The sequence below is a fragment of the Carlito syrichta genome, unplaced genomic scaffold (assembly GCF_000164805.1).
Source record: "Carlito syrichta isolate Samal-C Ts95f unplaced genomic scaffold, Tarsius_syrichta-2.0.1 Scaffold302045, whole genome shotgun sequence".
NCBI classification, from domain to species: domain Eukaryota; kingdom Metazoa; phylum Chordata; class Mammalia; order Primates; family Tarsiidae; genus Carlito; species Carlito syrichta.
Genome location: NW_007246141.1, coordinates 256185 through 275621, shown reverse-complemented (window position 1 = coordinate 275621; position 19437 = coordinate 256185). Strand labels below are relative to the sequence as shown.

General features: G+C 41.5%; 1 long non-coding RNA gene across 1 annotated transcript; it reads right to left on the bottom strand.

Moving 5' to 3' along the window:
• Positions 1 to 3301: 3301 nt before the first annotated feature.
• LOC103258265 lies at positions 3302 to 19342 on the bottom strand. The gene is made up of 3 exons (XR_504171.1): positions 19218 to 19342; positions 14206 to 14293; positions 3302 to 3618 (listed from the first exon to the last, which is right to left on the bottom strand). It is a non-coding gene; the product is annotated as an uncharacterized LOC103258265 (long non-coding RNA).
• Between the last annotated feature and the right edge of the window lie 95 nt (positions 19343 to 19437).

Sequence of the window (19437 nt, the reverse complement as noted above, 5' to 3'; positions counted from 1 at the left end):
GTCATTCTGTGGCCCAGGCTGGAGTGTAGTGGCAAGCTCATGGCCACCGCAGCATTGACCTGCTGGGCTCAGACAATCCTTCTACCTCAGCATTCCAAGTAGCTACCAATACAGGTGTGCGCTATCACACCTGGCTAATTGTTTTTAAATATATTGTAGTGGTGAGGTCTCACTAAGTTTCCCGGGCTGGTCTTGAACCCCTAGGCTCAGGCAATCCTCTCACCATCACCTACCAAAGTGCTGGGATTACAGGCTTGAGCCACCATGCCTGGCCTAATGTTTATTCAATTCTTGATATTTCTAGGCAAAGTAGTTTGTCTGTGTTTCTTTAAATTGTTGCAAATCTCTTTTAAAGTTTCCAATATATTTATTTAAAAAAGAAAATCCATGGTCAAGCAGATTCATGCAGTTCAACCATATGCTATTCAAGGGTCAACTGTATACACAGAAGTGGCAGCAAATGGATAATACAGTATTTCTATTTTTACTTGAGGAATCACCATATATTTCTTCTTAAAGCTTGCACTAATTCACATTTGCCTAACAATGTATGAGAATTCTCCATTCTCCATATCTTTGCCAAAACATATCTTTTGTCTTTCTCAGCAATAGCCATTCTGACAGCTGTGAAGTGACATTTCATTCCGTATCAACTTGCATTTCTGCAATGATTAGTGATGTTGTTGGCAATTTGTATACTTCCTTCAGGAAATGTATATTGAGGTCCTTTGCCCATTTTAATTGGGTTATCTGTTTTAATGCAATTGAGTAATTTCATTTTCCCATACATATTGGATATCAAATCGGTATCAAATGTATGAAATGCAAATATTTTCTCAGTCTGTAGGTTGTCCCTTACTCTGTTGTTTCTTTTGCTGTGCAAAAGCATTTTCATTAGATGCTATACCACTTACCAGTTTGCTTTTTTTGCCTAAGCTTTTAACGTCAAATCCAAAATTTCATTGTCATATAGGTTTTCCCCTGTGACTGGTTCTAGTAGTTTTACATGATCATGTCTGATGTTTAAGTATTTCATACATTTTGAGTCAATTTTGGTATATAGCGTATAAATTACATCGAATTTATTCTTCTCTATGTGGATATTGTTTTTCAAACATCATTTGTCGAAAACGCTTTTTTCCCATTGTGGTCTTAGCAATTTTATCCAAAGTCAAGTGACCATACATGTATGGGTTCATTTCTGCTCCATTCTGTTCCACTGGTCAATGTATCTGTTTTTAAGCAAGTACCACCCTACTTTAATGACTATAGCTTTGTTATACAGTTTGAAATCAGACAGTGTGATGCCTCAATGTTTGTTCTTTCTATACAAGATTGCTTTGACTACAAGGAATGTCTGATTAAATAAATAAATAACAAGTTCATTTACAATGGTTGGAAATGTAAAACATAAAAGCTGCAGTAGCTTAGAACATGATAGTAAACTTAAAATGCAGATACATCATTCAACTTCATAAGGCTCCTCAATAAGATGCATCAACATTGTGTCTGTTTTGGGTTTGAACCTACAACAAATAGAACAATGGTTTTATTGTTGAAGATGAACAATAGTACACAAAGGAGATTTAAAAATGTGGCATGAACAATAGTTTAGTTGAGAGCCTCATACATTTGAGGTTGTGAACTTGAACAACGTAGTCTCTAGGAGAAATGGCTACATCACTGACAGTACAAAGGAACTGATCATTAATTAATACATGTGATCAACATTATCACAATGTGCTTGAGGAACACATCTCAAAAAGTAAAACTGGAAACACTTATCCTTCAACCTTGCCTCATAATTTCTATCCCAGTTTCCTGGGAGATGCTGATGACTCTACTCAGAGGATTTAAGTGATATCTCTGTATGTATCAGGATAATATTCAATCATATTAGCCAAAGCGTTCTCCTTCACCAATTTTATGCTACTTCATAAGAGAGTCCACTAGAAGCTATGCATAACCTAATAGTGAGCTATCACAGGAGAAAAAAATAAATGGCGTGTAAGTCCCTAGGATCACGTACATCAAAAACAAGTTTCCAAAAAAAAAAACACAAACAAGAGAACAATACCAAGAAGAGCCAAACTTTTCTAAATTCAGAGTACTAAGAGCAGTAGAAGAGAGAGAAATATATAACATGGGGGTCAAATTTTGTGGGACCTGGAGATGGGACTATCCTACAGTAAAGTGTGAAAATATAGGACACACACCGCAAGTAGGAGTGCGGAGCAAAAAGAGGGAGTTTCAGTCCACTGTCTTTACAATTATACTGAGTGAAATCTCAGGAGATCCAACCCATTCCCTTAGCACACACACACCCAGAAAGTATGGCAAAAGCAGAATGGATATAATGGCTGAGGGACCCAACAAGCAGAGGGTCCAGAGACAGCTTCATGAAGCTTCAAGGGTCTCAGATGCAAAGGAAGACATCTACCTTCCATCTCCTGAGTAGGTCTTCCAAACACATGAAATGGGATGGTACATGGATAGGTCAAGATGTCAGGCCTCTGGAGGCCTCACCACTTTTCTCTCTGGACAAAAATTGAAGCAGATTGAAGCAAAGAAGAGACCAAGGAGAAGAGGAACCCCTATGGAAGGAACCAAGAGTTCCCAGAAGCCAGAAAACAGTGATCATGATAAAGACTTTGCATGTGTTGTTTGAGCTGTAGCAACACTGGAGGGTAGAAGAATCAACCTTTAAACATCTAAAGAACAGAGTTAAGTGGGGAAAAATATTTTCCTAGCAGCAACCACAACTGATAAACTTTTTTGTCTTTCCAAAGAATTCTCCTATTTGCAGAGAGTTTCTCAAACACTCTTTAGTCAGAGGCTTTCTCTCTGCCTATCTGAGCTCTTACCTATGATCACACCTTTAATACATTCCTATCCTTTTGGTTTTCTTACTCTTTTTCTTGGCTTTCCACAGTCCAGAACTCTTTCCCTTGCTCCAAAATGGAGATAATACTCAGGTCAAAATGACATTTCTACTTATGAAAAGAAAAGAATATAATGTGCTGGGACTTTTCCAGAATTGCAGCCCTATGTTCATGTGAGAAGAGTAGATGTTACTGATGGATCTAGAAAAGTATTTCAAAAATTCAACTGAATGCTTAGGAAACACCATAATTTGCAGACATCTAGCTCTCTCTCTCTGAACCACTGAATCAAAATCTCAGGGGTAGAAAAGAGAAAACTGAGCACCTGAAGAGTTTGACACAAGGTATTATGCATGCAAAAGTTCTGAAACTCTCCAATGACATATCACAAAGGGAATAGGACATCTGAAGAAAGGAGACACAGTCCAAATTCTCCATTTATTAGGTTTTTCATTTCTGAGTTAACAGATCTTCAATCGGAATCAAGGAATGGAAAGATTAGTACACACATAAACACACACACATAAGTACACATACACACACACACACACACAAATTCAAAAGTCGCAGAATGACATGCCTTGACTTCTGGAAGAAAGTTATCTTCACCCAGGGAGATGAGATTTCTGTAGTTCTCCAGCATCACGTCCCTGTATAAAACCCTCTGAGCAGGATCTAGTCGTGCCCACTCCTCCCGAGAGAATACTGTGGCCATATGCTTGAATATCAACCGTCCCTAGAATGAAAAACACATTTCACCAAGTTACTATGGGGAGAATTAAAATTTCAAATACAATGAGAAGAGGAGAGAATGGTATGAATAGATTCAATGGAGGTGAAAGGGCAGACACATCCACGTAGTGATAATGTGACACCTGTATTTGGTCTTCATCCCCCTTTCCTGACAAGAAATCACTTAGAATCTTTGGAGGAAGAAGTATCTTTCTGTATGCTAATAGACCCACCTGCTGGTTGGTTACCAGAAAGACTAAGGCAGAGTTAGAGGGTTGGGACTTCGAGCCCCATCATTCAACACTGCATGAAGGGAAGAGGGACTCAAGGTTCAGTTGATCACCAATAGCCAATCATGCAAACAGTCACACCTACAAAATGAAGCCTCCATAAAAATAGGGGGGAAAAAAGGGTTTGGGACAGGCAAATATACAGAGGCTTCGTGAGAAAGCGGCATACCCAAAGTGGGCATGGAAGTTCAGAGCCTATTCTTCCATATCTTGCTCAATAGCTTGCCTACGCCCGGCTGTTCATGTGTAATAGTCCTTAAAATGAATGGGCAAATTTAAGTGAAGTGTTTCCTTGAGTTCTGTGAGATACTCTAGCAAATTAAATGAGCTCCAAGAGGGGGTCAAAAAATTTATGACGTATAGTCATTTAGAAACAAAGGCCACACCTGTTTGCCAGCAGCTCTGAAGTAGGTGCAGTTTTGTTGGTCTCAGGACCTATGCCTGTGGGACACTATATTCAGGTAGATAGTATCAGAACTGCATTGAATGACAGAACACCCAACTGGGTCCACTGCATAATTGCTTGCTTGGTGCGTGGTAGAAAACCTACACCTGGAATACTGGAAGTGTTCGGTGATGTGAAAATATAGTAGAAAAAAATGGAGTCTGTTTTTTCCTATATTCTTATATATAAGGTATTTTGGAGCACATTATCTTTGCCTAATTGATTTATTACTTTACCTTGATTGTGCATTTCCAAGTTTTCTGGACAATACAATAAATGCAAAATTAAAAAACCAACACAAGCTTATGTCCATAGAAATGTCAGATATTATGTCTAACACACCAGTGACATTCAGTATCTCAATGAGCTAGAACATGAGTGGTATTTTCAGAGGTGACAATGTCCACTGATGGTTTAAAGAATCTTAAAACTGTGACGACAACAGCAATAGGAATGACAGACACTTAGAACAGTGGCCATGTTTAAGGCATGATTCTAACTCCTTTAGACGTACTAACTTATATGACATAACAGCCTATCAGGGAAAGCTCTGTTCCCATCTTACTGAGGAGATAAGATTGTGTCTCCTCTATAAGAGTCACACACACTGTTAGAAACTCGCCTCAGATTAAAGAGCTAAAAATGACAGCACAAGCACCTACACTAAGCTGTCTAGGAATTAAAATTAGTTGTAAATCATCAAATAGTAAAAGGAACAGGTATGCTTTCTGAGCGAGCAGCTCAGAACTCAAGGCCCTGAATAATTCTTCTCAGAAAATACCCAGGATGTTTAAAATCTGAAAGCATTAAGCAAGGCTATATGATCAAGAACCTTCAATTTTTCATTTTACAATCCTAAGTTTTAAGAGAACAAGAGGCGTGGTGGTGTCAGTGTAGCTGTCCATGGTCCTGAAAGGGTGGTAAGTGTGAAATAATTAATTTATTAACTAATGTCTACTAAGGTCCAATGGATTGCCAATATCCTTTTGGGTAACATGTGTCATGGCTGCCCACAGCTCTTTTGTTTACCATTCTACTCTAAGTGAATAGCATATAGGTTGGTCTAAATAGTTTCTTGATTATTGAGCTGGCTAAAAAAAGTCTTGTGCTTAAAAATGTCCCAGTCCTTAAGGTGCTACACTATGAATGAATTCCATGAACTATCATGAAAACGAGGCTTAAGAAGTAAACCATAAGAAATAATCATAGCGCTGGCAGTGGTGGCTCATGCCTGTAATCCCAGAGCTCTGGGAAGTGGAGGTAAGAGGTTTGCCTGAGACTAGGAATTCGGTTCAGCCTATGCTACGTGGTGAGACTTGGTCTCTACAATAAATAAATTAGCCAAGTGTGACGGCATGCCCTGTGGTTCCAGCTACTTGGAAGGCTGACGTGGAAGGATCACTGAACCCAGAAGGTTGAGGCTGCAGTTGTCGTGAGCGAGCCACTGCACTCCAGCCTGGGAAACAGAGTGAGACTCCGACTCCAAAAAAAAAAAAATAATAATGATCAGAGAATGTAGAGTACAGTTATGTGGGGGCAGAATTGGTAACATAATATATTAATAAGGCCTAGTTCAATTCGTATTTTATGAAAAAATAGACTTTAAAATATTAGAGGCAAGCAAATTTAAACTAGAAATGGAACCAAAAGTTCAAAGATGATGAAATATTGATATTGGTTTAATGTAAACTGATGTCTAGAAGATATTGTAGAAAGTAAGGTCTGTCTCTGCACAATTTAACCCTTTGTACTCAGAGCCATCCTGTGGATCACCTATCAGCAATTTGATCACACTTTTTTCTGAATTAGCCAAAACTAATATAAAGTATTAAATAGTATAGCATTGGAAACAATTTTTTTACTATAATGATATTTGGCTAAAAATGGAATTTTGGACTAGAGGAACTTATTTATGATAAAAAATAATATCTTATATTTTTCTAAAATATGGTAATGGGTGAAACAGTCACAGAAGTGCATTGTAGGTTCACTGAGACATGTTGTGCAATAGCAATTTATTGGACATCGTCCACCTGATGTTTTTCTATTCGAGCAGACAGTACAGTCTCGTTTTGTTCTCCCCAAATTAACAATATGTAACTCATTGTCCAGTCGGTGCACCACTGTGCTTATCATATATCCTCTTTCTACATAACACCAGCTGATTTTTTTTACATATATCTCAGTATCTATTCCATCTCTTTATTTGCATTTTTACACAATTTGCATGGAAAACTTCAAGGAAACATAAATTCTTAAAAAACTTCTGCTTTCATTAGCAATCTCTTTATGTCTTCTGAGAGGGGACATCAGAGTGGTTTGCTAGATTTACGATGTTCCCTCACAGGGGACATCAGAATACAAAGGACTCAAGAAGCATAATATGGTTTGCACACATATGGAGTACATACGGCTTGCAAGGGACTTATCTCAAAGAACTCTTCTGGAGCCAAATGAGGTTATCAAAGACACCAAGCCACTTCCTTTAGTACAATGCCACACCTATACAAAGAAGTTCATGTATAAGTAGAATTTAAACACTGAATTAGGAAATTTCTCAGTGGAAACCTGCGTAGAATCAAAAGAGAGAACAAAGAAAAAAATGAATATAGGTTTTGCATAAAAATGCAAATTTCCAGATGAAGGAAAACCATCCTTAGAAGAAAGCTGATTCAATTCGGCTACAAAAAAAGAAATGTACAGAAATCAAATTATTAAAATATTTAACATAAAAATTGGAAATGTCATAAAAACTTAACTTTTGCCTTCATAAAAATGAAGAGCAGGAGATCTAGTGAACAACCCCGTTAGGTATTTGCCAGGTTGGTTCATATCAAGTATTCCTGTCAATTCTAAACACTCTACAGTGTTTAGAATGCAAAATTTAAGAGACACATCCCATGTAAGAAAGGTCCTGTTGTAGCACACAGCCCTTCAACCTCCAGGTGGACACAATAAACATGCTAGTAATCCACAGTGCACCAACGGCCTCTACCTTGTGTCACTATTGGTTGAGCCTAGGGAAAGAAAATCAACTTGTCAGGACAAGAATCTCCTCTCTTCTTGGAAGCCAAGATTTCAAGGAGATTCTTCATGGCCCATAAGATGCCAAAGGGCCTGGCATCTTTTTTAGACTCATCTAATCACTTAAAGATCTGTCTTTGTTAGAAACGGAATGATCAGTAGAAAGCATTATTGAGGAAGTGCCCAGAGATGCAGCCCAAATAAATGATGTATGTGAACCAGACTAGGAGATGGCTATGTTCATCTTGATGTTAGGATTTTTGACGTCTTGATTGTGCTTACCTGTATTATCCTATGAATGTCTTCTAATACCAGGTCCTCCAAGATAAGCTGCTCCCAGTCAGGAAGCACTGCCTCAACAGCAAAGAGTCCTGATTCCCAAACGTGGTCATGGTCACTGATTGACACATATCGAGTTCTTTTAGAGCAAGTACTGTTACCTGCTTTATATTTTCAGAGCAGATTACTACTTAATGTGTTATTGTGCTTACTCTACAAGTAGAATCCTCCCTTCTGTGACCCACTTGAGTGGGCTCTCCAAACCTTATAAGGTTGACCTTCAGGGAGGCTCACCACAAGCTGAGGGGACTTCATTTCAAAATTTGAAAAGAAACACTGAGCCAGGAGCAGTGGCTTATGCCTGCTACCCCAGCATTTTGGGAGGTTGAGGCAGGAGAATCACTTGAGCCCAGGAATTTGCGACCAGCCTAGGCAACAAAGCGAGACCTCATCTTTACAAAACATAAAAAATTAGCCAGGCGTGGTGGTATGTACCTGCAATCCCAGCTACTTGGAAAAGGTGGAAGGATTGCCTGAGCCCAGGAGGTCAAGGCTGAGGTAAACTGTGATCATGCCACTTTATTCTAGCCTCAGCAACAGAGTGAAACCCCTAACTTAAAAAAACAAAAAAAACAAACAAGAAAAATAACCCCCGCCACACACATACAAATTTAAAAATAATACATAGACCAATCATCTTTGTAAGAAATCTAGAATCCATTTAAGAGGTTGGAACTCTTAATACAAGTACAGAAGGAAAATTCAAGACACCTTTTTGTAGAGGCCTTACTCTGGCATGATGCAGTGTCAACGTGAGAAAATCACCAATTTCCAGTTTCCCCCAGGGGAGGCAAAGTGTGGGAACATCCATCTAACACTCTGAAATTTTAGGACACTGCCTGAGAGACAAGTTTCTGTCATGGTCGAATAGAAGCTCTGAAAGTAATGGGGTCTCTGAGAACAAAGGAGATCAACATAAACTAGATTCTGCAGTCACACGGCAAAATGCTAAGTAGAGATCCAGATCACAGCTCACCAGGATATCAGAGAGACTGAAGAATAGCAGGCAGACAACAGGACAGCTCCTGAGGAAAAACTGGCAAAATCTCTCCCGTTAGATTACAAACAAAAGTCCAGAGAAAACACATCCCCAGGAAAGGCTGAGTGGTCTCTAGAATGTCTAGTCGAGATGAATGGAGAGCAACCTCCCCGAAGAAAGTCAGATACCAAAAGCTGATTAGTGAAAAGCTAAGATTCCAACAGAAGATAATAAGATATACAAAAAAAAAGGAAACATATGACTCATTCAAATAAACAGATTAAATCACCACAAACTGATACTAAAGGAACAGAGATATATGAATTACCAGACAAAGATATAAGAGTTCCAAAGATGCTCAGTGAGAGAGTATACATAGACAACATTAGGAAATCAGAAAACGATGTATGAACAAAATTAAATTATCAACAAAAAGCCAGAAACTATTAAGAAGAATCTCAGAAATCCTAAACCTGAAAATATGCAACTAAACTGAAAGACACTACAGGGGTTTAAAAGTAGACTAGACCAGGTAGAAGAAATAAACGGTGAACATAAAAGAGAAGGAAAAAAAGAGGAAAACTCAAAAAAGACAAAGGGAATTATGAAACACCATCATGTGCATCACCTGCATTCAACGTAACAAAAAATAAATAAAACAGATAACTATCATCATGTATGTACCAACATAGTAGTTAGTCTAGAAAAAATGAATAAATCTCTAGAAATATACAACTTACCAAGACTGAGTCTAGAAGAAATAAAAAATCTGTACATAACTGTAAGAAGTAAGGAGATTTAAGTATTTTTTTTTTTTTTAAAAACCCTCCTGTTGAACAACAGTGCGAAAAAAATAAAAAATATAAATAGTGAGCCAGGTACACTAACTCATGTCTTTCATCCCAGATACTCAGGAGGCTGAGGTAGCTTAGGAAGACAAGGTTACAGTAAGCCATAACCATGCCACTGCACTCTAGCCTGGGTGACAGAGCGAGATCCTGACTCAAAAACAAACAAACAAAACTCCCAACAAAGAGACTAGAAACAGATGCAAAATACATCCTTACTTCACAATTCTAGCAAACATTTAATGAAAAATTAACACTAATCCTTCTAAAATAGTTCCAAGTAATAAAATAGGGAATCCAAAAAACTCACTATTGGACCCCACCATTGCTCTGATACCATTCACGCAAATATATGACAAGAAAGCAAAACTACACACTAATATCCCTTTAAACATTGATGAAAAAGTCCTCAGCCATGTGGAGTGGCTCACGCTTGTAATCCTAGCACTTTAGGAGGCAGAAGTGAGAGGAATGTCTAAATCTGGGTTTGAACCTGGGCAACTTGGTGAAACCTCATCTCTACATTAAATAAAAAAATTAGTGGCATGATGGCATGTACCTCTGGTTCCAACTACTTGGAAGGCTGAGGCAGAAGGATTACCTGAGCTCAGCAATTGAGGCTTTAGTGGCAGTGAGTGTGCCACTGCACTCCAGCCTGGGAGACAGAGTAACACTCCCACTCAAAAAAAAAAAAAAAAAAAGTACTCAACAAAAATCTAGGAAATCAAATTGTACAGCACATTAAAAGGGTAATAGACCATGATCAAGTGGGATACACACTGGGAAGACAAGGATGGTTCCACAGAATAAAGTGAGTCAACGTAGCATATCACAATGACATAGTGAAGAACAAAAATCACATGATCATCTCAATTCATATTAAGAAAATTTGACAAAATTCAACACTATTCATGATTAAAAAACAATCAACAAACAAAGGAGAAAAAAAATCTTCAGAACATTATATTTTGCATTGACTTCTTGGATATAACAGCAAAAGCACAGGCAAGAGCAGCTAAAACAGATGACTGGAACCAGATCCACTGAGAAACATTTGGACATAAAAAGATGTTATCAAAACAGCAAAAAAACAAAACGAAACAAAAAAAACAACAAACTGTGTTGTAAAAGAAAAGCTAATTCTGAAGACAAAATAAAGTTGTCTAACAAACTATATATAAACAATTAAAGACATATAGTAGATATAACTTTAAAATTAATCAACTAAAGTACCTATAATATATACACAAAATATAAATTCATGAGAAATATTCTGTAGTAAAAACAAACTTTCTCCCATCAAACAATCACAATATGCTTTGTGAGGGAGTTTTCCTACACACTAGCCAGAAGTCAGTTCTCAGAGAATACCAACTAGGTATCCTCCAACTCAGTTCACTTTCAACACTATCTACCTAGAAACAGTGTCAGATCATACGAGTGGGTCCCCCACTTCCAGTGCCAGTGGTAAGCCCAGGTTGTTCAATCTGTGTTTCTGATGGACTGTCTAGAAAGTGGTATTTCCACAAACCCCTTATCGTGTTCAATTAAGTGATTAAAGTGACTCACAGACCTCAGACTCTTCACTTGCATTTACTCATTTTTTATATAGGCTATGACAAAGGATACATTTGCAGAGATGTGTTTAGCAAGGTATGACAAAAGGGCTGAGAGCTTCAATGGCCTCACAGGGACATCACCCTCCAGGAACTTCCATATGTTCAGCTATCCAGTCACTCTCTGAAGCCTGTCCTTTTGGGTTTTCACAGAAGCTTCGTTAAATAGGCAGAATTAATGAAATCACTCCCACTGGTGATCAATTTAAATTTCATCTCTGCCACCTGTCGTAGTTGAGTGGAGCTGTAAATTCCAACCCTTCAATCCTGCCTGAAATTCCGATGAAGGTTTTTTTTTTTTTTTGAGTTGGAGTCTCACTCCATCATCCAGGCTGGAGTGCAGTGGCACACGTACAGCCAGCCCAGCGTGGACCTGCTGGGTTCTGGCGATCCTTCCACCTCAGGCTTCCAAGTAGTCAGAACTACAGATGTGCATTACCATGCCTGTCTAATTTTTTGATTTATTGTAGAGTTGAGGTCTCACCGGGCTGGTCTCAAATCCATGGGTTCAGGCAATCCATATGCCTTGGCCTCCCAAAGTCCTGGGATTACAGGCTGAGCCACCAAGCCTGGTCCCAGTGAAACTTCTTAGAGGCTGCCAGCTATCAGCCAACACATTTGTATACAAAAAATAAACACTCACAGAAGGTGTGGTGGCTCAGGTCTGTAATCCCAGCACTTTGGGAGGCCGAGGGAAGAGGATTGCGTGAGCCAAAGGGTTCGAGATCAGCCTGGACAACTTGGCAAGATGTCATCTCTACAACAAAACAAAAAAATTTTAACTGGGTGTGGTGGCACACGCCTGTGTTTCCAGCTGCTTGGAAGGCTCAGGCAGAAAGATCACCTGCGTCTAGCAGGTCAAAGTTGCAGTGGCCATGAGTGTGCCACTGCACTCCAGCCTTGGTGACAGAGTGAGAATTCACTCAAACAAAATAGTAAATAAATAAAACACACACACACACTCTGGAGATTATAAGGACTTTTGGGGTTATACTCCAGGAAACTGGGTCAAAGATCAGGTATACATAAACCTTCAAACATTAGATCTAAATTGAGCCTACCACTGTGTAAAAGGGACTCTGTGAGGTCTTCTAAATCAAGATGCTACAAACAAACAAACATACAACAAAAGACAAGAAGTATGAAGAAAAGATTTCTGTTTCACACTAAAAAACTATATAACCTAAAAAGAGACAACAGAGCAAATATAAAAAATTAAACTACAGAATAAATATAAAACAGCTCCTAAAATACATATCAAGAAAATGGAGCAATGTATAAAAATCCATCTCTTTATATATGTGTCCATTCCATGAAGGAATAAAACTTGCTCAGATTCATAAGAAATAAAATGGAAACACAAAGGGTTGTAATTTTCCCCGAATTTTCAAACTGTTAAAAAAACATGGTAATAATTTTTGTTTACCGAGTGGGAGATCTCACGTGGTGTTGATGACAAATGGCACTTTTCCAGTTCAGGGCAGAGACAGGATACTGCCAGATCTATCAATACAGTACATGCCCCATCCTAGAAGAACTAGCACTCTTTCAACTGTCTAACCAGGAGGAAGCCTATGATACCTGTAATAAGACTGCATATTCAGAGGCAACCAGTGTGGCATTCTTTATTTTTCCTTTCTTTTTTTTGTGTGTGGAATTCTTTATATCAGTGAAAAAGCTGAAAGACCCACCTGTCTTCATTCAGAAAAAGCTCCAAGAAGAATACAGAAGAACGAGCCATCTATGTTTCTTAACTTTGAAACATGTTAATTTTCAAAATGTGCAGGTTAAAAAGCTGCAACACAAATTCACTTGCTATGGCTGGGCCCAGTGGGCTGAAATCCCAGCACTCTGGGAAGTGGTGGCGAGAGAACTCCCTTAGCTCCGCCTGGGCAACTAGGTAACACCTCAACCTCATGTCTATAATAAAATTTAAAAATTAGCTGGGCATGGTGGTATACACCTGTAGTTTCAGCTACTTAGAAGGCTGAAGCAGAAGGATCATCTGAGCCCAGCAGGTCAGGCTATGGTACGTGGCCGTAAGTGTGTCACCGCATTCCAGCCTGGGAGATACAGTGAGACTCCGACTCAAAAAAAAAAAAATCACAAAAACCTTATAACCATGTAAAAATTCATTCTACAGGACTCTCATGGACTCTTCCCACAGAACAGAGAACAGTGGTTCCTCAATGCAATGTGAGGAGGGGCGGCTGGAAAGGGTAGAGAATTTTTACTAAAAAACAAATGAATACATCATATCATGTTTATAAGAAGAGAAATAAAATGCTTAACAATAATTGGAACAATGAGAATATGGTTTTATTCTCTTTAAAGGCAAAGAAGTGCTGCTCCTAGGTCTTAGAAAAATTATAATCATCCTCACCTAAAACACATGTTGCACAAGAGTCCCTGAAAAAACACCAGTGTCCCCTTGGCATGATTCTGTGAGCATAGTTTAATGAATCTCCTGCTGGCTGACATATTTTCTCATATATTAAAACAGACGATGGAATGAAACATCCTATGTCACTGAGGCCCCTGACTCAACTTTCCATCCCATTCCCAGTCATTAAGAGTGAACTCAAAAGCACAATGCTTTCCTTGTTCAGCTTCAAATGTATTATAAAATCTGGCTAAAAATATTTATTCTCCTCAGTCTCCTTTTCCAGAATTTACCAAGTCCTGGTACACACTGATGTATGGCTTCCACATGCAGATCCTCTAACCCTGATCTAGAGAGCTGATGTGGACCCCAAACAACCCTAACGTCCAACAGCTCTCATACCACAAGGATCACACCCCATCTCCAACCACGTCTCATATGAGCCCTTCCCAGAATCACACTCTGTGCAACTTCCTCACAAATTCACATCATTAGGTTATGGGGAGATGGAATCTAGGTGGAGACAAGAAGAACTGAGGGAAGACTGGGTAAATGTGAACAGACATGACAGTAAGGATGTTTCAGACCCAGAGGGGATGAGCAACTCCAACGCCTGGCATTTCACACAGGAAGGAGACAGGACAAACCACTGAGAAGGTCACTTTACCTGAGAGAGAGTCATCCCTGATGGATTTTCTTGACTCCTCCTCCGCTTCTGGACTTCTTCATGCACCATGAGGCTTTAGACGTCAACCCTAGATGGCAGAAACATACTGTCCATTGCTCAGAATCATCAAATCCCTGCCCTGTGCCTCAACCACACACAGCAAAGACCTCACCCCGTGGAAAGACGGTCTTTTGCCGCCCACTGCGGGGACAATAAACTCCTACAAGAGGAGACACAGGAACAATACACTCCTACAAGAATAACACCAAGTGAGTCTTTTGGCACCTTTCTTCAGAACTTGCTCCCCTCCTGGAGGAGCCTACACACTTGCTACAGCAGTGGGGAGCTGGGCTAAATTGAGCTCCCTTCCAGGAGACCGGGTCCTGATCAAATCCCATGAAGAGTATAGCACTCCCCCACCTTTCTGTGGATCACAGGCTGACCTCAGTCCTCAGAAATGGAGGACATAGGGCCTTGGTGCTCTATGCTGGACACCAATTCGAATCAATATTCAACATTATTAAAGCTGGGCCCAATCTCTTTGAATGAAATCTTTGGTAAGACTGCATAAGGGGTGTTTCTACAAAACACATCAGGACTCTTAATGAGAAACCAGGATTGAGCCCCACTCAGGGGGGGGGCAGCCCAGCCCACCCCCCACCTTCCGGCTCTGCTCTGCCCTTGGGATCTTTTTGTCACCAGGATTCAGACAGTGAGAGACAAGGGAAAAGAAAAAACACATGCAGAGCAGGCAATATGGACCAGAGGTCGGGCTGAAGGTGTGGCTGGAATGTCAACTGGGGACATGGGAAAGCACAGAAGCCTCCATGAGAAAGATGACATCATAAGAAAGACCTGGGGAAGGAAGGGTGTTTGCACCTGCAGCTGAGGGACAGAGGGTTCTAGGCATGGGGACAGCCAAGTGAAGGCCCTGAGGCAGGAGCAGCTTCCACCCCAGGAACAGGGGAGAGGCCCGTGTGACTGGAGGAGAGCAAGGAGAAGGACACAAGAGGAGATGAGGTCAGAGGGGTCCAGGGCAGCAGATCAGGGAGAACCCAAAGCTCCAACATTTTTCTCCCATACTTCAAAAGGTTTTGGAAATATGCAATTATTCACCCATCTTAAGTAAACATACATTTTACCTTTATCTTATAATTAAATTGACTCACAAATAATGTCACATCTTCTTTATCTTAACTACATGTGAACAGTTTCACCAAGGCCTAGGAAGAACAGGCTGGCCCTCATCTGAGATGTGCAGGGCTGCAGGGAACACGTTTGGAGTTCAGGAAGTCATTCCTGGACACGTGAAGGGAGAGAAGACTGTTAGACATCCCAGCAGAGTTGAGGGAACAAATGGACACAGTTTCCAGCGTTCAGCGGAGAGGTCTGCAGGCCAAATGGAGACATGCAGATCGGTTTAAAGCCAGGAGATGAGATGACAAGGAAAGGCAGTGGGTGTAGACAGAGATGAGAAAAGGTTCAAGGACTGAGCCGGGGTCATCCCACATTGAGAGAACAGGGACATCAGGAGACACCAGAAGAGGAAAGCAGGAAGTGATAAGGGAGGCAACAAGGAAATTGACACAAAGAGTTTCTAATTACTAATGGCATCTCCTCAAAGCCAAGAACAGAGAAAGTGATAAACCTGCCACACACAGCTCATAGGACTAAAAAATTAAATCTTGGATTTAGAAACGGGAGGGTCACTGGGGACTGAAAAACAAAGAATCAGTGAAATGTTGGATGTGAAAGCTTGATTCAAGGAAGAATTCAAGGGTTCAAGCAAGAATTGGAGGCAGGAATTCAAAAAACATAAAAAGTTTTTAGTGCATTATGTTTGGCGCATAGAAGAGGGTAACTTACTACAGAAAGAAAAGTAGTAGTTAAGAGACTCTTTCGTTTTAAAGATGAAAGAATGTAAAAGACACAGACGGTGTGTGTGTGTATGTGTTCGTTTTAATGGAAAAATACCTCCATCTCGTTATGCTGTTCCAAATAATTCCCAAGATGTAAAATTAATGATGCCATGGAAGAAGTAGGTCATACTGTCCTGAGACTGCAAGGGAGGCTGGCACATGGGACACGATCATAGGGTCAGCAACAGCCAGGAGCAGGGACAGACCATTCCCAGTCACTATGGAGATCACAGGCCCTGAGACAGGAGGGTGGGCAGGTTGGAAAACATCTCTTCCCTTCACTGTGTGAGATGCGAAAAACCCAAACTGTTGTGACACTCACACTCAACACAGAATACTTCACCTTTAGTGACCAAAACATGTTTATGGTTTTTCCCACCCTGACCAGTCCTCGAGTGACCTCCCAGCTGGAGGTCGTACAATTTAACTCATTTCTAACCCTATCTACAGGATAACATCAAACACAGGTTAAGAGCTCAGTCCCACAAGGCTGTCCCCTCACATGCAGGCTGTCATTGCCACCTTCTGACACACTTCATAAATACTGTGGTTCTCTTCACCCCCTCCTTGGATTCGACTAACTTGCTATGACAGTTCTCACAACCAGTTCTTCTGTATCCTTTGTAATATACTTTATTACAAATGGGTAAATTAAGTAAAGTATTTCCTTGAGTTCTGTGAGCCACTCGGTGAAACCAACAGAACCAGGGGAGGAGTGCCATTTTTTTTTTTTTGAGCCAGAGTCTTACTCTGTCAACCAGGCTGGAGTGCAGTGGCATGCTCATGGCCACCACAACATCGATCTGCTGGGCTCAGGCGATCTTTCCACCTCAACCTTTTAAGTTGCCAGAACTACAGTCATGCACCACCATGCCCGGCTAATATTTTGACTTACTGTAAAGAGGAGGTCTTGTCAAGTTTCCTGGGCTGGTCTCAAATCTCTGGGCTCAGGCAATCCTTTGGCATTGGCCTCCCAAAGGGCTGGGATTACAGGCTTGAGCCACTATTTCAGAGGTAAGTGTCAATTTATACCACCTGGTGAGAAGTTCAGAACCTGGCACTTTGGACTGGTATCTGCAGTGGGAGCCCTCAACGAGTAGAGTCTGATGCTAACTCCAGGCAGTTTATGTCAGAATAGAGTTAAATTATAGTACATCCAGTCAGTGCCTAATGGAAAATGGGTTGTTAGTGGGGAGAAGTCCTCATACACTTTGGTGACCTGTGGTGAAGTATGCTGTGTTGAGTGTACACTGCTGCATTGATTGAGAGAGGAGGAAAAACAATTTGGTTTCTTGGTACTGGAAGAGGGTGAGCCACAACCGAATGAGTCAAGTCACTGCCCTACAGCTGAATAAGGATTAAACGTAGAATTTACCCTCCAGCACTGAGAATTACAAAGGGCACCAGCCTTACAGAACAGAACTTTTGCTATTGACACCAGCATCTGAGTAATTTAAACAAAAGTATTTAAAATACAAGTATTAGAGTATAAGGGCAAGGTTTGGTGGCTCATGCCTGTAATCCCAATGCTTTGGGAGGGGGTAGGGATTGCTGGAGGCCAGGAGTGCAGCGGGGGCAACATGCAAGATCTCAACTCTGCAAAAAAAATTAAATGCTAGCCAAGCATGATAGCATACACCTGTAGTCCTAGCATCCCTACTTGGGAGGCCAGTGCAGAAGGATCACCTGAGTTTGAGTTTGACGCTGCAGTGAGCTACAACCGTATCACTGCATTCCAGCCTGGGCCACAGAGAAAGATCCTATGTCAAAAAAAAAAATTAGATTACAAACACAGAAATCAACACATCACTATGTAGTCATCCATGTCCAATCATGCCACCCCTCATCTGGACCAGGGTCCCCTCTTTCTTCATTACTGTTTCCCTCCCTCTCTCTGTCCTTATCTCTCATTCCCACCTTCTCTGTCTAGCTGTTTTTCTTTTGTTTTCCTCTGGGCTTCTGTCCCTCATTTTGTGCCCCTCTCCTCTCCTGGTCTTCCTTCCCTTCCTCCCTCTATTTGTTTCCACCTGTTCTGCCCTATTCTTGTAACTTGCATCTCTTGTTCCTTTCTCCCCAGTCTTTTGATTGTTTCAATCTCCACACATTTCTGCCTCTTTCCTCCCCCATCTCTCCTCTCCCCATAAACTCCCTCTCCCTGTTACACTCCCTGGCTCTCACTCTGGCACCCCCAATTCCTAGCTTCCTTCCTGCTGTGTCTCTCCCTCTGCTCTCATCACCAATTGTCCCCTCCTGTCCCAGCACCCGGCTGCTGTCTGCTGTAGCTCTAAATCATTCCTCCTCTCTCCTCACTCTGTGTCTGAGATGCTTCCCTTTGCAGCCCCTCTCCCTATCTTGTTATCTTTTATCTCTCTGGAGAGGGAGCTTTTCTCTAAGCTTCCCCAGTGGCTTCTTTGTTGGTTTCCCCCTGCTTCTTTGTTGGCTTCCTCCACCCCCCACACTTGTACTGTCTCTCTGCAAACCCCTCACCCATCTGTTCTGCCATTTGTTTATGGCTCCCACTCATTTTTCTTGACTCAGTTTTTCTAATTCCTCTCAGTTACTCTCTGTTTCTCTCCTGATTCCCCTTTCCCATACATTTACAAGGAGGGGGATGGAATAGATTCCCACCTCTTGGAAGACAGCATTTCCCAGTGGGGTGGGATTTGCGACAAAAGGACACTGGACTTTAAGAAACAGGCCTGTCATCTCCCTCAACGTGGGACCGGGGAAGCAGTGACTGCGAAGGGGAGGCCTGGGGGCAGATGGACCAGACCCCTTGAGCGCAGGAGGGGGCGATGACGCCAAAGGACAAGGGGGGTGGCGGGTATGTGCGGAGTCTCGGGTCCTGGCAGAGGATTCGGCCTCTAGCGCATCTGGCCTGCAGCCTCCAGGGGCCAGGAGTGGAGAGGTTCCATTAGAGCGCGCACCCACGTCGCGGGTGAGGACTTTAGAGGGCAAGCGGGGAGATTAGTCAAGGTTGTAAGCAGGATACGAAGCAAAAGGAGGTGTCTGCACGACCCAAAGTGAGAAGAGTCACAGGCAGGACCAGCCTGCGTGACTTGAATCCAAAGGGAGCGATCCCCGGGCTCTCACCAGGACGTGTGAATGTTCTTCGGGTGGAGGAAGCGGTGCAGGGGTTTTAAGAGCTGTGGGAACCTCCGGACATCGGGTAGGGAGGCGCTGGGGCCTCCGAAGTGCAGGTTTAATCTAGGTAGAGGGAAACTCACGATCCACGCCGCGGCCTTGAGCCCAAGCGATGCGCAGCCGGGTCTGTAGGAAACTGCGCGTGCGCAGGGGTTGGAGAGGGCAGGGC